Source organism: Manacus vitellinus, unplaced genomic scaffold, assembly GCF_001715985.3.
Source record: "Manacus vitellinus isolate BGI_N305 unplaced genomic scaffold, ASM171598v3 scaffold_56_pilon, whole genome shotgun sequence".
Taxonomy (NCBI): domain Eukaryota; kingdom Metazoa; phylum Chordata; class Aves; order Passeriformes; family Pipridae; genus Manacus; species Manacus vitellinus.
In genome coordinates this window covers 488,369-509,632 of record NW_021940660.1, presented here as the reverse complement: position 1 = coordinate 509,632, position 21,264 = coordinate 488,369, and positions in this window count along the sequence as shown.

Sequence of the window (21,264 nt, the reverse complement as noted above, 5' to 3'; positions counted from 1 at the left end):
TTCTCCTCTTCCTGCCACATGGCTCACCCCATTGCTCTCTCCTGGAAAATGGTGTCAAGGCAGAGGTTACCCTGGACCAAAAGCACATCTGAACTGATCAGCCCCTGTGGTTCAGCAGTTTCTGTGGTGATGAGGTCTCCTGTTTCCTGGGCTAGAATTCTTCCTCAGCAGAGCCCCTGGCTGAGAGCACAGCCCATTGTGCCACCTCAACATCCTAAGGCAATCCCACAGCAACCTCTGCCCCTCAGCCAGCTCCAGCCTTCCTCCTATACCTGCCATGCTCATTAAAATTCTGAAAGTGAAAAAGTGACATTCTTCTTTTCAACTCAGAGGAACCACATCTTCCTGCCCACACTAAGACAGAAAGGAGAGAAAAGGAGAGAAAAGGAGAGCCAGGTCCTGGGAAGGAGGCGCGACAGGGCACAAGATGGGGGAGACACTGTCTTGCCCAGAGTGCATACCAGAAGCCTGTCTCAGCAGCCTCAACAGAGCCCAGGCTCTCTGGCACAGACTACTACATGTTTTGGAGCAAAATACCTTTAATCGCTTTGCCTTCAGTCCTCTTCAATAAAATAATGCAGCACATTGTTGTGCAGCATCAGACAGGTCAGATTCTGGTCTCAGCAGTGGGGGTTCAGTCAAGAATGTCCCAAACCCAGAAATTATACTGGGCTATACTCCTTGTTTAAGTTTGCCAGTCCTCTTCCAAAAAGCCCATCATATATTATTTGGGAAGTAGTGAGGCAGGTGTAACAGCAGGCCTGGTACACTAACAGTGATGAAAACCCAGGCTTCCACTGTGAGTAAATCAGCCATCATCAGCATAAGAGATTTTTTTTTCATCTTGTTGTAATGTTTTCAAATTACCTTAACACACCAACTGGCATGACAATGTTCTAAAATTACCACAACTGTTACTATAAAAATGCTGGAAGATATTACTCCTCTTTCTCATCTCTTTCTTTTTTTTTTTTAGCCCAAATAGAATGGAAAGCTGCAAGTAATAACAGTGTTAGAGAAAAAGGGAAAACAAACAACTGAAGACTGACAAAAAAAAAATGTTAATATCTTAAACTACTAAATCCTATTTTCATTTCTGTAAGGTTGTTAAATACTTATTTCTTCTATTTGGTAGTAAGTGCTCAGCAAATATAATCCATGTATTTGGCTTGGGAGAGCCCTATTTGTGATACAGAGAAATCCATTTCGATCTCAGTTCCAGCCATACAAAGCCATAACAACAACTGACTTCCGTGATGCTCCTCTGCATTTGTCTCAGCACAACTGAGTCTAGACCCTGACCATCAAATTGTTTGCAGAGAATCAAATGCAGCCCTTATTACTCTTGAGAATAGACACATGTTAGTAAAGTGGGTACTTCAAATAATGCAAAGTGCCTCTTCGATAATGCTGTCTGTGAAGCTGCATTGTGTTTGGTTCATAATGGATAGCTTCAACCCTGGTTCAGCACTGGGCAAGAGTTCTTACAGAATGCAAGAAAGAAGATCCATAGAATAGCTATGTTACTGAAACAAAATCACTTTGAAGAGAAAACATCCAGGTGGAGAAGATAAGACAGCAACAATTACAGAGTAAAAGTGTTTTTGTAAAAGGTACCCAAAACAGAAAGATCTCTACAAAACTGAAGGAACTTATGTTGACAATGCTTTTAAGAAAACCTATCCGAAGTAAACCTTTATTCTAGGACCAATATGTTTTGTAGGACCATTACCTCTTCCAGGCTCCTCATCCCCTTCATTTTTAATTAGCTTTTTACTTAGCTGTGCTCAGTTCCATTTCCTCTGTAATAGCTGTCTTTACTGCTGTCCTCATACCAGAAATGTTATCAGGCAATCAGTGCTCTTGGAACAGTGACTTGGATGACAAAGGCACAAAGAAGCCAATTTATGGGCCAGGCTTCTCCTGCCTTTGGGCAGTAAGCTGGTCTAGTCAAAAAGGATCAACAGACACATCTGCCTGTTCCTAGATATCTGCCTACAGGTAAAGCAGAGTCAGTTCACAGTAATAAGGTAAATGCTTGGACATTTTAAAATATGTTTTAAAAGCAAACATAACTCCACAAACAGAACCCAAATCACCAGAGCCACAAGATTAGATTTTGTTAAACTTCTGTAACACCTTTTATTTTTAAAAAGTAATTCCTGGCTTCTACCACTGCATCTTAGACCAGAACCTAAGCTCTGGTTTTCTTCAACAGGCATAATAATATCAAATAAATCAACCCTCTGCACCATTTCCCTACATTGTGCTCCAAAACTGTTAAATGTCTTGGAGGGTTGATCCTGGGGATTTTGGTTCCATTTCCTCAAATTCCCTAAAATATTCCATAATGCTGTTGCTTTATCTCCTCAGCTAAGATTGTCTGCTCTCTCCCAAATGGATTTTTAGCCAGTAGTAAGAATTCTGCAGTAGCTAAAGAAGAGTATGACAATATGGTAGAAGCAGACACTAAGTAACATCCAGCAGCCATTTTTGCTGTTCTCATTCCATTGAGGAGAAACTTGATACAAGTCACAGATTTTGTGCTCTCCTTTTTCACAGATCACTCAGTTCCACTGTCACGTCTCATAAGGAGCATAGCAGAGGGAGTTAAGAACCACCACGTTCTTTTTATCTCTGACAAAGGGCATTACAAAGTGCACCATTCCCAAATGCAGCCACATTCAAAAGCAACTGCAAGCACTTTTTTCTCTCAGAGCTCTTCTTCCATACGGATCCCTACTATAGGTATTTTTAAACTCTATAGCAGACATGATCAGGAAAAAAAGCACATAGAGACTCCCAAATACTTAAGCTTAGATCACTAAATCACTTCTCTCTCCAGAATTACCTGATTTATGACATATTTCTTTGCTTTCTAGTCCCTACTAATCCCAGTTACTGAGATATGTAAAAATTATTATCAATTTCTCAAGCATTCAGTATTTTTGAATATTAAGTATAGGTTCAGTTTCATTCTATTTTTATCTGAACTAGTCTGCCCATTTCTAATGGCTTGGTTATATTCCAAAAAAACTCTTTCTAATTTTAGCATAGGGATTGCAGCTCACTCTTCTCCTCATTTATAAATGTTTTAAGGTCTCAACACTACAGTTTTTTCCCCCTCTTATGTGTTAGTAAGGAAAGGTGTATTTACTTAATTAACAAACATTTTGTAAAATATTTGGCAGTAGTAACTTTCCCAAAATTATGATCTTCCAAGTTTGCATCCTAAATTGTAATGAAAGAAGACCAATTCAGTTGCTGCAAAATTAACAACACCAGCATCAAAGGGCTGTCTCCCTGAGTCTGTTTACTCTTATCTACTCATCTAGAATTCTTATCAAGAGCATGATAAATTATTAAATGTATGACAAAGACTCCTCCTTGAGTGATACTACAAAGACATTCTTCTAATGCTAAAATTTTTCTCATTATCAAAGCAATTGAAGCAGGCAGGAAGATGAAGTGGGATCCCATATAAGACTCATTTCAGGAAGATGTGTACTTAAGGTCCTCCCAGGAAAGAGCAGAGCCAGTCAAGGGGGAATTCTGAATCTACGGCATTTCACCTCAATGCTCTTGCCATCTTCCATTCAGATAGTGTTTGTGTAAACTGTTGAAGAAAAAGTTATAGCCCAATATTCTGTTGGCTAAGTACAGTCACTGTCATTTACTTTGTCATCATAATAGCCCTTGGCAGGCTATCCTTCCCAGCAATACAACCAACAGTTTAAATGCCTTTTCAGATAAGCAGTTTGGAGGGCAATGCAAAAATAAACCATAAGTAAGCAGTTTCAAAACAAGAGTTAAAGCAACAGTAACTATTACTTAATTCCTATTTATTTGCAGCTCTCATTGTGGCAGCACAAAGTAGCCGGTGGGGATTCACTGCTTAAGTACAGTAACATAAAACTGATTAGTTGCTTAGTTGTCAACCAAGATCATAGAATGGTTTGGGTTGGAAGGGACCTTAAAAATCGTCTAGTTCCAAAACCTGTCATGGGCAGGGATGCTACCCACTAGATCAGATTGCTCAGAGATCCATCCAACCCAGCCTTAAATGCTTCCAGGAATGGGGAGTGCACAACCTCTCTGGGCAACGTATTCCAATGCCTCTTCCCCCCCATAGTAAGGAATTTCTTCCTAATATCTAATATAAACCTACCCCTTTTCAGTTTAAAGCCATTCCCCCTTGTCCCACCACCACACATCCTTGTAAAAAGTCCCTGGTTTTAGCCTCCTATAGGTACTCTAAGGTGCTATAAGGTCTCCCTTGAGCCTTCTCTTCTCCAGGCTGATCAGCTCCAGCTCCCTCAGCCTCTCTCCACAGGAAAGGTGCCCCAGCACTCTGATCACCTTTATGCCTCCTCTGGACTCGCCTCAACAGGTCCATGTCCTTCTTTTGTTTTGAACCCCAGAGCTGGATGCAGCACAAGTGGGGTCTCACCAGAGCAGAGTAAAGGGACAGAATCACATCCCTCAACCTGCTGGCCACACTGCTTTTGATGCAGCCTAGGATACGGCTGCCTTTCTGAGCTGCAAGTGCATGACGATCAACAAATTTCACTGAAGGGATAGATTTGCTTAGTGGAATAGAGTTGATAAGCCTTTAGGATGAGGAAACAGTGATTGAACATGAATAGTAATTGGCTAATGAAGAGACCTATAGATTGCTAGCAAACAAAAGTTTCAGACCACTAAACCAGTGCATACTGAACTTGCATCAACAGCAAGTTTTCAGACCACAGGGTTTTCTTAACTTTCTTTTTGTACCTCAAACTTCAATCTTCTAGAATACTAAACATATATGATCATTTTTATGCATGTTCAAATCATGCCTTTTTCAATAACATTCTCAAACTGTTTATGCTGGGGAGATATACCTTGCTGCCCACTGTAGGAAAAGTGTTATCTTGGAGAGGGATCAAGGAGAGATGAGACACTGAAGTGCTCGTTTACAAAAACTAGTATCGTGGAGTGTAAGAGTTTTCCCCTGTCTTGCACTGCACTTGAATCTTGGATCAGTCACAGCCTCAGTCTTTCTGTTTATCTAAGTCTTTAGCATTTTATAAGCTTTCAAGACCATGAAATAGAATATAAATATATGAAAATGAAAAAGGTTACTATCACTCATCTGTAGTCTTCCTACTACTTTAATGGAGACAGGACTCAGCTATAAATGTGACCCCCAGAAGGAGCAAAGGAATTCAAATCTAGAGAGTCAGACATTTCACCTGGTAGGTACTAAATAAATGTACAAGCCTAGACCAAATCGTTCCATAATACATATTCTTCAAATTATACACTCTAAAGCAGCAGAGAAGATATACTGGTTACAGAAGCACAGACTTTGCCCTCTAATCTGTGACTAAATGCACCTACCAGACATAGAATAGTTCTGAGAAATAATGTGCTCTTTAGGATAAGGTGTGCAAGACTAGTGAAATGGAGTTCACTCATTGGATACCCATCTAGTCCCAAACCCACATTACATGATTGTCTCAATATCTCATTAATTTCCAGTTTAAAAGTAAATCTACCTTCCTTTTTGGTATTAAGATGACAGTCCACCTGCTGCACCCACTGACAGAAAAGCAGAGGCACAGCCAAGACTGGCTGTTTTGCCCTTTCTAGTGCAAGTCAGAGGAAATCAAGTCATATGGCTACAAGTGAAAGTAGATTTCCCACTTACTAGTCTTGCTGGAAGGATGCTCCAGGGCCTTACCCCAGAAAGATTAAAACTCTATTTCTAAATCAGTCTGAACAGTCACAATTTATCCATTTTTTCTTTTTTTTTCATATCTGCATTAAATAAACATGATGTTTCCAGTTCTAGTGTGTTTGTGATTCCCCATTATATTCCCCTCCATATTCTTTTAAACAATACCCTTCCAAATATTTTCCTGCTAACCAAAATGATAAAATTTAGTCCATTCACTTTGTTACCTTGCCAATGTACAATACTGGTTTCACCTACCATTGGTGATCTAATTCTGATTGTATACTATTTATTTTCCTTCTCCGATCACGTATCACTGTTTGTTTCATTTTAAATTTTGTTAGGGATTTACAAACTACTTCAGAGTTAGACAAAGAAGATTGTGCTAGTTAAGTGGCTAAATACTGTACTTTTCTAAGGTTATTAATTTATTAACTGACATTAACTACCTGTTCTGTGCTGCAGTTAAATAACCACCACAAATGACAATCTGATTATCAGAGTTAAAAACCTTTCATTCCTGCAAATCTCCTTTCTGATCTTATTACAGGAATGATTGGGCTGTTTGAGAACATGCTCCCCCAAGCAATTGTAAGATGATGAGTCATTAATTCTCAGTGAATTTAATGAGAGTTCAAGTCTTTGGCAGGTTTTGGGTTACAGCCCCAAGCTCAGAACCAAACACTTGGGTGATAAGTTTTCAGTGAATATCCACTGTACAGAGCAACCATAGAAAACAGGAAGATTGAAGAGTTTACAGAAGAATAGGTAAAAGGACAGGAAAACTGGAGAAAAATAATTTGAACATAAATCTTTAAACATCTAAAAACCCAGACCAGCAGCCAATGCTTATGTTGAATAAATGAGCCATTCTTCTTACTCAAATAATCACAGCAGCATGCATTTTGGTGCCTGTTTGAAGAAATTAGAGCAGCGATAATAATATTAGATTCAGTAAACAACTAGTGAACGTGTATTAGTATTCCGCTTCTTTTATTACTTAACCCTTTGGAATAGCAATTAGCTTTCAGTTTAATTGACTAAATAAAGTTGGTAGAATGACAAAACTGAGGCATTTTATTGATCATAGTTTTTAATGCAAACTGAGGACTGCTGAGGCAGCAGAACTGTCTACAATAGGTTACAGTACACAGCGATAAACTTCCCATCTCCTATCAAGCCTTCAGCGTGCTGTTCACTACACAGTCTTTATCTTCACATGCTGACACATGTAATCTAACATTCTCACTTTGCCACAGTAGAAGCAATTGCTTGACAATTTGATTACGGTTTCCTGTCAGCTTATACACAGAATATTCTTGGAGCTTTCAGGAATTGCAAAATATTTTGATTTTACAATGATAATAATCTTCTGGGGAAAACATCATTTAAAATATTGATTTCTGATAGGAAACCTGCTCCAGATCTGCATACAGAAACTGCTCTGAACATCTAGAAGCAGATATGCTGCACAGGAGAAGAGAGGCAGAAATGACAGTAATGTGCAAATAACAGAGGGAGAGGGTCAGTGAATGAAAGCAGTTACTGTCTGACAGCTGCTCTCCTCCCTGTGTGAAATTAGTGGATGGTCCCAGTCTGGTCTGCGGGAGACAGGCATCCTCCCCACAAAATTCCAGACAGTCTGAGCATAGAGGCCAAATCCTGAAAGGATACAAGGATGCCTTTATGTCTAAAATTGGCTTTGGCAAATCCTGGGTGAGCTTCACAGGCATGGAGAACATCAGAAGACATGCTTGGTTGCTGCCTTTTAGTTGCATCATTGAGACAATTGAGCACTCCACAGCAATTGCTGTCAGTCTAGTGCATTGGGTTTGTTTTTCAGGAGAATATATTATATAGCTCTTTATGTGTGGGTTGCAGCCAAAGAGCTTTTGCCTAAGTCAGAGGTTGGGGCCAAAACTGAACTGATGCCACCTCTGCATTCCCTCTCGCCTGTGCTGGTTTGGTATTAAATTGCCCCCCTCGTAGTTTGTTTTATATTACCTGTCAAAACCCCCAGTGGGGTCAAGGTGATATCTAACAAGATGCAGCAAAGTTCCACTGAAGCTCTTTGGCTCTGACTGTGTCCTAGAGGCTTAGTGTTCACACAGATCTCTTGGTATGAGCCAGAGATGCCAGGTGGGCTATCTGAGTTAACAAAATCACCAGAGCAGCTGCAACACACTTGGTAAGCTAAGCCCATGCAGTTCAGTTTGTTACCTTCAAATAAAATTTCAAGAAATATTTTTGTAGCAAAAGAACACTAGTTTCATTGAATATCAAGTGATATAGAGGTCTACATCCTGAGGAACAAGTCGTGTGAATGTTTTAGAGACCAGTTTCTTTCACCATATGGTCTGAATTCCTATCTCAAATTGAAGCAAATGGAAGACAAACATCCAAAGAGTTTTACCTTTGTGGCAGTTGAGTGTATGTGAAAGCATTACCCTAAAAGCCAAACTGCCTTGTCACAACAGTCAGGAGACCTTTTACTTCCTTAAAATATGAAGTGTTGTGGTCTTGTTTTGTTTTTTTTTTTTTGGTCTAAATGCTATTCCATTAAGACATCAAAATATATTTTCTTTTCATTTTTCTTGCTGCCAATGTCCCTGAAGTATGACAGTTACATGAAAGAGAACAAGGGAACAAAGGGAGTGATGCAAGACAGGGCAGACTTGGATATCTAGAATCAGACTGAAAGGCAAAGACATTAAAATGGAAGAGATATCACTGGAAATAATCCTTTTAGTGAAACTGCACAACTAACAATAATTTATATGCACCCAGGAACATATGTGCACCCCTAGAACACAATCAATCACTTCACCTGGAATTCAGCCATTCAGCACTATAATATTCATACATACAAGCTGTTAGCTATCATTAATCAAAAAGCTTTTAACTAATTACTTAACTTTTAAACAACAAATTTATGAATTTGCACTAAATTACCCAATTGCTGTCATATCTTATTTTATCAAAAAGTATTCAGATAATATTTTGCACTTGGTATGTCACAAGAGGCAAATATGTCAAATTAGACACCCAGTACTGTAAAAATCTTCAGATGTGTGAAGGGTTGTGACATGTTATAAACTGGGGAAGCCTCAGCAGAGACTAAGAGTTACACAGACTTCAGCAGACAGAGTGTAATCCCCTTACATCTAAGGGGAATCACAAGAAGTCTCCAGACAGAAAAAATCCTAACGTAAGACAATCTTCACTTCCTTTACAGTAGCACAACTCACTGAAGTTAGTTAACCGTTGAACAGGAAGAAGAACTTTGGAAATAGCCTCTTTTATATTACAATAGATGGTTTCCTTTTTCCACCAAACAGAAAAGTATATAAAGCTTCTCTCAACTTTGTTAGATGAGGCTGTTTAACCTACAGCACCACAATTTAAAGAGGAATTATTTAGCTGTAACCAGTTGATTCCACTGTTGTGCTGTAGTCAGTCTTGCCTAGAGCATGAAAATACCATTACTATTTCAAGATAGATTTTTGGTTTAAAAAAAAAAAAGAAAAAAGAAATGACAGCCTGCATGAGAAGGGAGTATGAACTATTAAAGCAGAGTACTTTGACAAAGGCAGTCAGATTAGATTAAGTGAAGTTATTGTATTTTATAAAAATGTGATTATGTATACATTTTATAATTAATGCTGACTTCTACGTACAAATGGAATGAAAAATGGAAAGCAATGCTCAGCAAAACATAGCTCAGCTTTTTTAAGTCATACAAAATTTTTCAGCTTTAAATTGATCAAAATTTCAACTGAAGTGGTTTTTAAATTATGCCTATAAGCTGAAGGGGCTTCTTTTCTGTTCTAGCTTAAGTTTTTGGTGACCAATAAAGCATTTCTCACCAAACCTGTCTTTTCAGAAAAGATACAGTACCTGACGCTGTGCTGCCCAGCAGTGTAGACATGAGGCTATGATAAAACACTTCCGGAGTATTTTTCTTCTACAGTTCTGTTTTCACTACTATGCAGATACCCTTCCCAGAAACTGCATCGAAGTCATGAATTCAGTGACATCATCACACTGTTGGTCCTTTGTGGTCAGATCTAATAAACATTGACAATATACAGAGACTACCAAAAATAACAGCCCCTTGTCTCTCTGGCTGACTCTCTGAAGCACATAATTTGTTTTATAAATTAAGAAAATATATTCTTATAATTGCAGCAGGTGTGGAATAGAGATGCCTCTTTTTTTTTATGCTAGTAATTAAAAATAAATGTCAGGCCTACCACATCCTTGATCATTTAAGTCACTTTAATGATACATGAAATATAAAATAAGTCTTCACTAAAGGTCTCTAATAAGAAAAGGGTAACACCAGTAAATAAAGAAGGATTATCATGCTGGGGCAAACTTGAAAAGAGATGGCCTTCATACAAAATGCAATTTACATCGACAGTAATTTTCTGTGTTTTCCCTGCTACTGAAGATATGTTTTTGAGTAAGAACTTTTCTCTTTGGTCTGAAGTCATATAGGTTAGTCAGTTAGGTCTTGTGTTCATGGCTTCACCAGTTATTACATAAGAAGTTACCATGACATCATCAACTTGTCATTTAGATTCCTACTATAGGGTCAAGTGACTGAAAGTGTCTTAAGAAACTGAATTTCAATGTGCCTTGACAAAAATTATTGCTTTCAGAATTCTGGGCAAGGTTTATTTTGTTTAAATGAGGAACAAAAAAACTGTGAGGAAAGGTACAAGCAATTCCTCAGGTGTATGCAGTTTTACGTGGATGTTGTAGACTTATTTGAAATGCCCATTTTCAGTCTCTGCAATACTGTTTGTGAATGTGTCATGTAACTTTAAACCAGGACCAGTTCTCTTTTTCCCACCTCATTATTCAGAGAGGTCAAGTGTTTTAATTAAAAATAAGTTTGAGGAAATATTTGGTCCTTGGCATTCACTATATATCAGGTTTTTTTCTTCTAAGGAGCTCTGTCCCTTTGTGGTGGTATTACCTAGTTTACTGTCATGTCAACAGTATGTGCAAGTACTGTTCTGCCTAAAAAACCTCAATGTGAACAGGATGTGACCTTCTCCTGACTGCTGTGCAAGGACAGACCCTGCGTATCGGGGAGAGAACTGATCTTCCTCAGAAGGGTTAGGGCTTCCTCCAGGTGAGACGGGAGACCAGGTGACATGCTGTCAGCCCCAACTGCTGCACCAACAAACACTGATCTGATCCCAAAGCAGGAGATAAGGTGCTTCTTGCCCACCCACCACAGGAAAAGGATGTGTTAATATTGCTCCTTATGTTCCTGAGGAACACTCAGGCAGATGGGTGACCTACAGCAGGAGAGGAACATCCACTTTCATCAAGTCCTACAGGAGATGGGTGCTGGCAGGGACTCGCCCTAAGGAGTCTCAGTCTCAGGAGAATCACATTCCTTCAAGGAACATTTCTGGTCCCGAAGTTTTGGAAGCTATTGGAAATCAAATATAATTTGACAAAGACTGATAAGAAAAGAGAAACTGACTATAGAAAGGTCAATAATGAGACAGTAGACTGACAGAATATGAAACAAATCAGGCTGAAGAACCATTGCAACATTCACTGCTCCAGTAGGGGTGCTCAGAGTTCGGTGTTTCAGTATATTTAAAGATAGAAAAGTTACTTAAGGTAATTGAGACACTACAGCTACCAGCACAATCCTATAAAAATCATGCATTGGTCCATAAGGTCAGAATATTTTGTTCTCCTTCCCAGTTATAATACTCAAAATCATACTTAATTGATTGTTGCTATATGCAGGTTGTCTTTTGCCTTCCAGATGTTATCCAATATAGATATAAAACAGCTCTGAGATACAAACAGCTTGACACAATTATTTCTCCTTTTTACGGGGTCATAAAATACACCAGTCAAACTCTCTTGTTAGAATATGAGTGTGCAGAGCTCTTATGCTGACCTCTAATGATTAGACCCTATGGCTTGTTTTATAAGTATATATGGCTATAAAACCATTCTTTGCTTGTACATCAGCTACAGCATTTCATGTCCTTTCCTACTACACATCTGCAACAGAAACCAATTAAGGCACTGGACCAAATTAGTTCTCTTCCTTGCCAGTGTTGTGGCATTGAAAAAAAAAGTTTCACTTGTGAAACTGTACAGATTGTGATTCAGTCCCTTCTCAGTCATTTCTCTTCACAGAGAAACCAGCGCACAGCTTCTGAGCATAGTTATGCTGAATGCCTTCCATGAAAAGGATTAACTGACATTCTGGAGAAATGAACCACACAGCACTAATTGAATTTTTGTTTGCCATCATTGAAATTCTTGAACTGATTTCAAATAAGCAGCCTTAAAAGTGAGCAATAGTTGACCCCATTAACTCCTTATCTTTGAATTCTATATATTCTCAGCAGAGCAGATTAGATTTCACCTTAAACTCCTCCCCAAAATAAGAGACCATGCAAACATATGCAATTGAAATCAATGAGTTCAGTCTCATAGTGCTTCAATGTGAATGATGAACGCACAATCATTTCAGAATTCTTATTCTCTCGAAAATTAATATGGTGAAACCAGAGAATTACCAAATCCATTTCCAGAGATTGTTTCTGAATTGCTGTGGATGGTTATTAGCTTTAGTTCCTGTACTTTGACCTCCAGGGACCTCAAATCACTCCAAAAAAGAATAACTCTAAGGACAAGCCTGAATCAGGTACCACTATGACCCCTCCCCAAGAAACACGGACACTGTTTGGCGTTGTAGGAAGACCTTGTTTGTGGCACTGTAGGAAGACAGACCTCAATGTACAGTCAGGCTCTAATCTGAAACCTTTGGATATATTCAATGGAAGTCAATACAGCCTAAAAGAAACCAATTATCTATTTTCATCTCCAATTTACACGAAGTAAAATGATGCGCTAGTTAGAGGAAAAGACACTGAATCATTATGCTCCTGCTTTATAACGCCCTCAGAGGAAAGGCAAAATCATCTCTCCTTCCCTTGCTCTGCACAAACCAAGGTCAGATATGTCACCACCTCCTTGGCTCCCCCTGACTCTCCAGAAGGCCAGCCCACTCCCACACCTCCCAGCTCCACAGCCCTGCTAGCAGCAGTCTCCAGCCTTTAACTAACACTAGTGCTCTGCATTCACTTACATGCACCCTATTTTCAGACTCCAAACCCTGTTATTGCAGCCTTCTGGAATAAGTTTGTCTTCATTATTTTCCCCCTTACTGTTGTCATTTACAAACCATGTAGACATAGAATGGTCCTTTTAGGGAGCACTCGTTCAGCAACTGCACTGGCTCATGGTATGCGTATGTAAAAATCAGGAGAAGCAGGAACACGTCTATCTTTATTTTAATGTCATTATTCTCTGTATAGTTTTACAAATTGCTTCCCTCTATTGGCAACCATTTATGCAGAAAAAAAAAGGAATCTCTTAAATCACAGCAACATTGATTTTTTTGCTTTACCAATGTGCTCTCATAGTTATATTCTTACAAGGTAAAATTAGTATAAGTGGCAGCATGTTTCCACAAGGCACAGTAATGAAGCTGTCATATCAGGAAAGCTGGTTTGTCCCACTAAAAAAAAAAATTGCAGAGAATACAAGCCACAGAAGGCTTTTGCTGAGAAACCATCTGTTTTAACTATCAGACCATTTCCTGCTCACTGTCTTCTGTTAGTGCATGGTAAGGACTATGAAGGATTTCTCCCCCTGTCAAGCAATCTCCTTGCACAAGAGCCCGAGCTCTAGACAGCTTAGATATACTCACAACATCCATGATTTACAAAACAGTCTTAAAGACTGAAAAGTGTCAGAGAAGTGATGAGGAGAAATCTTCCCTTTGACACTGAGAGCAGGAGTGACTACTTACAGAGGGCAGGGACCAAGTTTCATCACCTGAGTTCAGAGCCACCTCTGCATTGAGTCCACAATTTCTCACAACTCATCCAGCCTGATAGTACTTCTGTGTCAGGGGAATACCAATATGAAAGTAGTTATTAAGCTACTATTCATGCTGAGTCAAAGTGAAAAAATAAGGTAGAAAAGCAAGTAATGGCAGAAATTCCTATTTAATAGTCACAGTCCTATTAAGGACTGTTCATCTACTCTTTCCACTCTCTCCTTGCTGCTGAGCATTTCCCTACCACTTCTGAACTCTCCTGCAATAACTGTTCCCCTATAAGGAATTCCCTTGGGGCCTTGCACTGTCTTCCACTAGCCTCTTTCAGCATTTCATTTATGCTTTGTTTCTCAGTGGTTACAAAATGGATCTTTCTTAAATCCCAAACCAAGTTTATGCCATTCTATTTAGGTGGTGTCTGTCCATTAGCCAGTGTGAAATGCATTGGTGACCATTTTCCAGTTTTGCAGCAATAAATACATTATCCAGTTGGCATCCACGCTGATCACACCAGACTGAGTATTTCAGCTAAACTCCAGCAAGCACCAGACCTCAGGGGCTGCTCCGTGAGGTTATTGTGGCAATGAGGAAGAGCTCAACCAAATAATGCTTGTTTTCTGAATGCAGTATCTGCAACTACTATACAAGCTTCAGCTTGCCTGGAGATATCAAGAGATGGTTGGGGAAGGGACATCTGATCATCTAGGGACTACATCTTGTCTGCAGAAAGCCCTGGTGCAAAGGCAACAATCTTGCACACTTAGCACAACAGCTAATATTGCCTGCTGGAACCACTCTTAGTGTATCTGTAGTAAGGCAGCAAGAGCAGAACTGCACTTAAATAACAATGTGCTATGTGGGTCCTGGTGTTTCCCTGCTGATGAAGGGTCCTGATGCAAAAAGAGCTAAGCAACATGTGTCTGTCCCACCCTGCCATGCAGTCACTTCCATTAGCGGGGATATCTGCTCTCCCACTGTTAAATCCCCCCTTCCCACACAGGGAGCACAGAAAGGGATTTCATACTGTGTTTCCATTAAATACAAAAGCTCAGAAGTAACTCAAACTGTCAGGATTTATTCTGAATCAATTTTGCCCATAATAAACAGAAGTACAGTTTTCTCATGGTTAAACAAAATGAAATACACACAGTGAAAAAAATTAAAGCTGCTGAGCCATTAGATGTCTCAAAGCTACTTGCATAAATATTCAGATTTTAATGGTGAAAGATGTGAGCATTAGTAATTAATACTAGATGTTGCCAGTAAAGATTAAGCTTAGTTTCAAAAAACTGGTTGACCTCTTGATACTTCAAATCATTGCATATGAGGTCCTTTTTTCATTATACATTTAAGTGTATAATGAAACACAGCATCCTGTTTCGTATGAATATAGCAGGTAGAAGTATTTCTTAGTGATTTCCCTACAGGTTTGATAAGTCTGGAGTGGGGAAGAAGGAATTTAAACAACTAGTTGCTGACAAGTCAGTTTATACCATAATTACTATCATAAATTATTTTTACCTGAATATTCTGCTCTGCATTCCAGTTGTGAAAAGATGACAGGTTTGGGGGGTTTTGATTAAACATTGGAGCTAATTAACATATAATTTACATACCAGGGAGTATAATTCCTATTCTAGTTTCCAGTAGGACTTCTGGAGAATTAGGGAAAAATACTTAATATCTGTTCCCCAAGTGACAATTTTCGGCTGCTGAGCATAGAGCCTACAGTAGCAAATCATGTGCTGGACAGCCTCTAGGGAAAAGGAGATGGTATCCTTTGCTGCTAACCACTGCTAATTTCCTGCCTACTGCTTGTTTATATTTCCAGGAGAAAGAAGTAGACCTGTCCAATGCAATGTTTGATTCAGCCCAGCTGCTGGTGGGTGGATAGCCATATCCTTCCTTCCTTATCTTCCCCCTGACACAATCTGCTCTGGAGCCCATGAGGCACGTAAGGGAAGGTCACCTGCTGACAGCCACAACAGCACTATTATCAATCCTTTGTAGCCTCTGTGGCAGTGACTGGAGCAGCTCATGGTATTAGCACGGTGAAGGAGCAGAGTTTGGGAAGCAGGAAAGGGCAGCAGGCCAGGAGAATCCAGTAAGAGCCAGAGATGCACCCAGCTGTCCATGCACTAGTACCTGGAATCACCCCAACCCCACACTGTACAAAGAGCAGCAAAGGAACAGATCCCAGCCCACCCAACACTGCAGTTCTGCTATGTCTATGTGGGGACAGGCAAAGCAAGAGCAGACTGCTTCCCAGATGTCCTCATACTCACTGACACTTCCAGACCTACCTAATACCTGTTTTTCCACAGCACTGTTGCCAAACTTTCTTCAGTTAAAGTTTACGGTGAGAGACACAGTACTTACAAAGATGTGAACTATGAAGAGCAAATAATTTGCATTGGCTCTTCAAACCTGACAGCAATTCTTGAACAACCTGGCTGCTCAAGCCTTTCCCCCACCCCATTTTCCCCCACCCCCCAGGAAAAATGAGATTCTTTTCATGAAAGCACAAATAAAAGTGATTTTTTTTTTTTACATACAAGAAGATTTTAAAGAGGAGAAAATTGCATTAAACACATTCCACTATATTTAGTAAATTATTAATCTAACAAACACCAAGCAAAAAACAAATTCTGGACATACTGCATTTTTTATTAATTAGCTGAAAATAAGTCTCCTGGTAGTTTTCTCTAAGAGAGGAGTTCTAAAAAAGAAAGACAAATTGCTTTATAATTAGAACAACTTGTAATTCATCAGGTATGTGAACTAATGAGTATATTAATATTACTGTTTCTACTAATATTCCTTCTAAAAGCCCATCCATGGTATATTATACAAAGAAATCCCGCTAGGCTTTATGCCACACAAAACGGTCCCCGTGGCTGAAGTAACTCCTGAGGTTCAGAAAATTTAGAGGTTGTACTTGAGAATACAGTAGCTGCTCTTCACAGAAAGGCTGGTTCTGACTATCTTTCCAAACTACTTGCCTCAGAAATACAGTGCCAAAATAAGACTAACTACATCTTCGAATACCTGAACAAGGCAACGGTTTTACCAGCTGATGGGCAGTCATTCATCATGCTACACTCGGCACTGGCCTCCAGCCTGGCTCAGGCTCCCAGACTGGGCAAAAGACTTGGTTGTTCCTCTCCTCAGCTGTGATATCCCCAGAGAGTTTACCTGGGGAGGCAGGCAAGGTCTTCCCCAGGTGGTAAGGCAACACTCATCATGATATGTAACTGGGCCATGAGTCTTCTTCCTTGTACAGAGTTTCTAGTGAAAGGAAGCATTAACCCAAATGGAAGGCCATCCACCCTACTGGCTTTCCAGCAATTCCTCCGACTCCTGCCATGAAGCCACAAGTAGGAACTAGGTTTATATGTCTATTCCTGGTTTACAAAGAGGTTTACTACACTTTCTCACATAACTTCCTACCCAATACTGCTGCTAGAAGCAATTAAAAAAGAAAACAAGCGCTCCTATTCCTTCCCAATGAAACTAGTCCCAGAACACAGCTCTTCCTTTTCTGGTTTCTTTTTCTGTAGAATTTTGAAAAAAGTCTGGTAGAAGCTCATTTGGTTTCTGTAATCATGGATGTTTACCTACCATCATTCAACTCCCTCTTGGAGAAGGACCCCAAGTTGGCCCTGCTCTGAGCTAGTGCACTGTAATTGTTGCAGCATTACTTATGGAAGCCATATTAAACCCATAGAGTGCCCTGCAATACTCTTACAAGCAGTGTTCTGGTAACAGTATAGTATTACTGAGTCAGTTATTAGATGTCAGTCAGGAAAAAAACAGCTAACCTTACATGCCTTTGTAAAGAGATGCAAGAACTGGGAATCTTTTTGTACATGAAAGTACCTAGATAACAAATCACCTGGTTCTCCTGTAAGATATTCCTTGCTGCTGAAGTTATCTACTAGAAATGTTATTTATAATTTATTTGCTTCTTCCCTTTTCCTTTTGTTATTAGCAAAACCTTTTTCAGCTCAAAACCATAAGCAGGACTTTTTGATAGAGACACAACTGCTCATGGGAGGCAACAGTATGGTTCAAACCCAGATCAGTCCCAGCAGACAGGCATGGCAGCAGGTCCACACAAGTTGGGACAAGCAGGCAGCAATATTCCCTCCACAGTTGTTTCCTACTTGTGTGTAGAACTGGTTTCCAGGTTGCCAGTGCCTTCCCATATTACCCAGCTACTAGACAGGAACAAAAGCTGATGCTATAACTCAGAGGATGGGCTGTATCACCTCTGCAGTAGATGAAAGCCAACCCTGTTCTTTTAATATCAGCACTGCTGTACTAACTTGTACTGTTCAGAGCTGGGCATTGCCTTCACTGCCACAAAAATACTTTAGAGAAATTTTTTATGAAAAACTTTATTGCCTGTATTGTATTAAATAACAGGCTTCTCCCTGAACAATTTCTCTATAGCATATGCAAGCGGTATTTGCTCATCTACAACACAAAAAATCCAAACACTAGCTGAAGACCAAACTCCTCATTGCTTAAGGAAAGGAGGGAAAAGGCAAGTTTGACTTTAGCTTGTAGAATTAATATCAGTTCCGAAGTGCCACTTCGCAAGATACAGCTTTCCTCTAAATTTATTACCAACTCTTTCCTTCTATAATTCTTATATCCATAAGGATATAAGCTTGGACACTTTCACATTTAAGCCTAGAAACCTATCTGTTCAGTCTTTTTTTTTTGACCTTTATGGGCATAGCTACATAAATGATATAATAGAAGTCTTTATTTTAAAAGCTTTTTCTCATTAGTGTCTGCTCTCAGTTCTATAAATCACTGTGCTATACATGGTGATTGTGCCCTGCCATACAATCCCAAGTACAGAATGGACAAATGAAGCTGTTACAAACCAATATTAAGTGACATTTTAACCCATACATTTTGAGAACTTTTTAATTACGTATTTACTATGACTTCTGATTAAAATTGCTTTCAATGGCACATAATAAATCACACCACAGAATTATTTACATTTTTCCCAAATATAGTCAAATAATTTGCTTGCCACATTTGGGACTGAAGTCCATCTTCCATTAGGAAAATAGTAAATTAAAAGTAAGTACTTCTAGATACTCTGATAAATCCAGATCTTTCCTATGACTTGGTCATGAGACTGGAAGGAACACTAAGCAAGTTTGCAGACGACACAAAACTCGGGGGAGCTGTTGACTCCTTCGAAGGGAGGGGAGGCCCTGCAGAGAGACCTTGACAAATCAGAGGACTGGGTAATCAGCCATATGACATTCAACAAATGGAAGTGCCAGATTCTGCTCCTGGGATGGGGCAACCCTTGCTGTTTGTACAGTCTGGGGAATGAGATGCTGGAAAGCAGTGCCATGGAAAGGGACCTGGAAGTCCTGGTCACTGGCAAGTTGAACATGAGTCAGCAATGTCCTGGCAGCCAGGAGGGCCAACCCTGTCCTGGGGGGCATCAGGCAGAGCATCACCAGGCGGTTGAGGGAGAGGATTGTCCCGCTCTGCTCTGCACTGGGGTGGCCTCTCCTTGAATATTGTGGCATTTTGGGCACCACAATATCAGAAAGATATTAAGCCATAGGAGTGTCCAAAGGAGGGCAACTAAGATGGTGAAGGGTCTGGATGGGAAGCTGTGTGAGGAGTGGCTGAGGTCACTTTGTCCATTCAGCCTGGAGGAGACTGAGGCGAGACTTCATTGCAGTTACAACTTCCTCGTGAGGGAAAGAGGAGGGACAGGCACTGATCTCTTCTCTGTGGTGACCAGTGACAGGAGCCGAGGGAATGGCCTGAAGTTGTGTCAGGGGAGGTTTAGGTTGGATATTAGAAAAAAGTTCTTCACCCAAAGCGTGGTTGGGCACTGAACAGGCTCCCCAGAGAAGTGGTCACAGCACCAAGTCTGACAGAGTTCAAGCAGTGTTTGGACAATACTCTCCAGCACAGGGTGTGACTCTTGGGGATGGTCCTGTGCAGGGCCAGGAGTTGGACTCAATCCTTGTGAGTCCCCTCCAACTCAGCAAATCCTGTAATTCTGTGGCTTGTTCTTCTCTATCTTGCTTATGCAGCAAGGGAAGTTTGCTACAACTTCTTTAGGTAAAAGTTAGCAGCAGATGTGTGTATAGCACTCCTGCCACTGACAACAGTGCTCTATCTGCTGCTTTGTATCAGAGCCCCTACAGATTTAGGAGGATTGCAGTTTGTAGTTAACTTTCATCCTCATGAAAGTATTACAACAAAATAATCAGAAATGGTCCTGTTAGAGAATACAGATTAATAAGACATAAAGTATCCAATAACTTATTTTCTTCATCTGTCCAGGTCTTGTTTCTGTAAGAGGTAACTTTTAGACTTTTCTCAGCCACAAGCTGTACAACTCATATTTTCCCCCCTATTTCCACTAAACACTTCAATGACACTGCAGCCAGCTTCTAGAAATACCTAGACATGAAGAAAAATTGCTTGACTTACAAGTATTTTATGTAAAATCCAGAATTAATGACCACAATACTGAAAGATCCTTTTATGTTGATCTAAAATAAGTCTCATTTGATCCTTTTATAATCTGGAACATGTAAACACCTGTATTAATGCAGTTAGTCACTTTAGCACTCATGGGTCTTTATCCTTATATTTCATTACAATAAAAAAATATGGCCATTGCCAGCTAAAGAATAGAAACTAGTAATTCACGGGGGGAAAAGTTAACTTTCCTTTAGCACTTTTTACACATACAACAGCCCTTTCTGTCTCCTGTGAGGGTGTGGTACCTGTATCTCAGTACTTTGGAATGTAATGACACTCAACTCTTCCGCAATTCTGCAAGACAAAATTTAGAGTTCTCTTCTAAGAAAAATGGTTCTCTACTGTCTTACAGATTACAAGATGAACAACTGAGATTTATAAAAAGTCACGCTTGCTCAGCATTAATTTACAACTTAAAAGCCCTCTTCATACAACACACTTGGGATTTTACTATCCCTGTGACAGTCTAGTTAGTCTAACACTTCCTTTGGGAGATAGGACGGCTGGGAAACTGTGTAATTCTTTGAGTAACACAGGAGGAAATGTCTCCAATATTGAGAATATTGCACTTACAAAGATTATTGGACAGCAAATTACTATCAGTACAATGGGAGCAACTACAAAGCTGAGCTACAGCATGCTGAGTGTTGGAGTGTTAATGTTCATTAACGCTTCACAAACGCTGCTGTTTACACAATTGCTACATACAAAATAGCTGTTTTCCTGTATCATGGACTATACACTTCAGACAGCTAAGCTCTCTTCCACTCAAGTTTGTGTGTGAATTTCTAGGGAAGAAAAGAAGCCATCAACAACTCGAATTCACTTCCTCAACCAAAACCAGAGTAAATTCTCTAGTTTGTTTATCTTCTCTTTATCTTGAGAGAAGATCCAGTTTATCATAGCTCTTCCCTGGCAAGTTGTCATTAGGAAATACAAAGCCATTAGCCAAAAGCAAAAAGGAAAGCAAAGGCATTTGCCTGCCTCGAAACTTCACAGGGCAGCTACACCTAAGCAACCACATAGAAGGACAAAACCCCAGAATTAAGTTTCTAAATTGATCATGCAAAACAGGTACTTTGAAATCCTGGAAAACAGTATTTTT